At 48.3% G+C, this 2500-nt stretch overlaps 1 long non-coding RNA gene across 1 annotated transcript in view; it reads right to left on the bottom strand.

The window, feature by feature from the left end:
• LOC130203095 (uncharacterized) overlaps positions 1 to 2402 on the bottom strand; it is a 4627-nt gene extending 2225 nt beyond the window's left edge. Inside the window, exons 1-2 of the long non-coding RNA XR_008833432.1 lie at positions 2391 to 2402; positions 47 to 145 (exon numbers count right to left, since the gene is read on the bottom strand). This is a non-coding gene — a long non-coding RNA (uncharacterized LOC130203095). The remainder of the gene's footprint in view (positions 1 to 46; positions 146 to 2390) is intronic.
• Between the last annotated feature and the right edge of the window lie 98 nt (positions 2403 to 2500).

The raw sequence follows: 2500 nt of genomic DNA, 5'->3' as shown, positions 1-2500 counted from the left end.
ATGACATCATAAGAGAAATACAAGTGTGTGTGTGTGTGTGTGTCACCTGTCCCGTGGTGTTGGGGTTGGCTCCGTGCTCCAGCAGCAGCTTGGTGACCTCCACACGACCTTTGTAAGCCGCCCAGGTCAGAGCTGTCCATCCGCCCTGAAACCACTTGTTGTTGTCAGACCTGTTGTTGTTGTGGAAAACCATTGTTGTTTAACAACTGCTGCCATGAGCCTGCTGTTGAGGTTGTTGTTAATGTGACGACGTTGTTGTGACGTTGTTGTTGTGACATTGTAGTTATCGTGATATTGTTGTGACATTGTGAGTTATCAAGGATGTTAACGCGATGGACGTTGTTGTTATTACATTACATTACATGTCATTTAGCAGACGCATCACAAAAGTGCATTTCCCAACCCAGAGTACAAAACTAAGAACAACAAGAATACAGGAAGTAACATTTCAACATAGTCTAACCACAAAAGTACCATAAAGTGGCGCTATATCTATGCGCCACTGAAGTGCTAATCTGAAAGTTTAATCCAGATATAGTCGGAAAAGGTGTTTTCAGTCTCCCGACGGAAGATGTAGACTTGCCAGTTACGTCCTGATGTCAGTGGGGAGCCTGTTCCACCACTGAGGAGCAGACAGCAAACAGTCTGGAATTTCTGAAATGGATTAGCAGTCTGGTGCAGGAGGCAAGTTTCCATTGGTTGCCGAGCTTTATGAACGTGCCGATGGTGTACGGTGTGACCATATCTCGGATGTAGACGGGCCCATCCGGTTTACAGACGCACGTACCAGGACCAGTGTTTTGTGCCGATGCCAGCAGCCACCGGTAAACCAGTGGAGAGGAGCGGAGGAGCCGGAGGTGGTGGGTGAACTTCGAGCTGAAGACCAGTCGAGCTGCTGTATTCTGGATGAGCTGCAGGTCGATGGCCTTAGCAGGTAGACCAGCCAGGAGGGAGGCGGAAATGACCAGAGCCTGGATCAGAACCCGCGCCGCCTTCCGGCGAAGAGGACGATTCACGCGCAGGTGACAGCAGCACTACAGGAAGCTGCCGTCGCCGGCGTTGGCTGGCCAGGAGAGTTGACTGTCGGCGTCACCCTCGTGGTTCCGGCAGTCAGGGTACACCCGATGTTGTTGTGACGTTGTTGTTACGTTATCGTGATGTTGTTGCGACATTGTAGTTATCGTGTTGTTGTTGTGATGTTGTGACATTGTAGTTATCGTGATGTTGCTGCTTGTGAGTAGTTATGTGCTGTTGCTATAATTGCAGTTACTCTTGTTGTTGCGGACGCTAAGTTGTGAGTCTCACCTTGTGAACAGTGTGGCATCGCATGTTGTTGCTGTGACATTGACTTGCTGTGAGGTTGGTTGCTGGGAGGTTGTTGTTGTGACGTTGTTATCATGATGTTGTTGTGAGGTTGTTGTTGTGACGTTGTGACATTGTTGTTGTGACGTTGTTGAAGCACATGATGCTGTTGTGACTTTGCTGCGATGTTGTTATCGCTTATCGTGATGTTGTTGTTGTTGAGACGTTGTTGTTATCATGATGGTGTTGTGACGTTGTTGTTGTGACGTTGTTGTTGTGACATTGTTGTTATCATGTTGTTGTGACATTGTTGTTGTGAGGTTGTGATGCTGCGCGACGCTGTTGCGTGACGCTGCGTTGTTGTTGCAACGTTGTTGTTGTGACATTGTAGTTATCGTGATGTTGTTGTGATGTTGTTGTGACATTGTGACCGCAGTTAATAAGGCGATGTTGTTGTGACGCTGTTGCGCGTGACGCCATATTGCACGCGACATCAGCTATCGCCTTGTTGTGACAGCATATGCCGCAGAGATTAACGTACGCCAGGATGCTGTTGTGCATGCTGTTGCCGTGATATGCCGCAGAAACATCGGCGCTGTTGCGATGTTGTGACATTGTAGTATCGTTGTTGTTGTGACACGGTGATCAGTTATCGTGTTGCCGTGGAGGCTGTTGTTTGCGACAGCCGCTGTGCGAGGCTGTTGCGTGACATTGTAGGATATTGTGCATGCTGATTGCACGTAGTTATCGCGGTTGCTTGCGCGGCGGATGTTGCCGTGACATCAGGTAAGTTATCGTGTTGTTGTTGTGAGGTTGTTGTGACATTGTAGATATTGTGATGTTGTTGTTGTGACATTGTAGTTATCGTGTTGTTGTTGTGACGTTGTTGTGAGGTTGTTGTTGTGACGTTGTTATCGTGATGTTGTTGTTGTGACATTGTAGTTATCGTGATGTTGTTGTGATGTTGTTGTTGTGACATTGTAGTTATCGTGTTGTTGTTGTGACGTTCTTGTGAGGTTGTTGTTGTGAGGTTGCTGTTATCGTGATGTTGCTGACTACATGTCCCATGAGCCTCAGCGGTGTCTCACCATGTCTCGGTGCGGCGGTGGCGCTGTTCTCCTGAAGCCCTTCACCTCAACGGACCTTCTCAGAGGAGGAGAGCAGTGACCAGCAGTCCCACACACACACACACGCACAG

Source organism: Pseudoliparis swirei, chromosome 12 (assembly GCF_029220125.1).
Source record: "Pseudoliparis swirei isolate HS2019 ecotype Mariana Trench chromosome 12, NWPU_hadal_v1, whole genome shotgun sequence".
Taxonomy (NCBI): domain Eukaryota; kingdom Metazoa; phylum Chordata; class Actinopteri; order Perciformes; family Liparidae; genus Pseudoliparis; species Pseudoliparis swirei.
The sequence above is the reverse complement of the archived record's forward strand: the minus strand, read 5'-3'. Positions and strand labels throughout refer to the sequence as shown.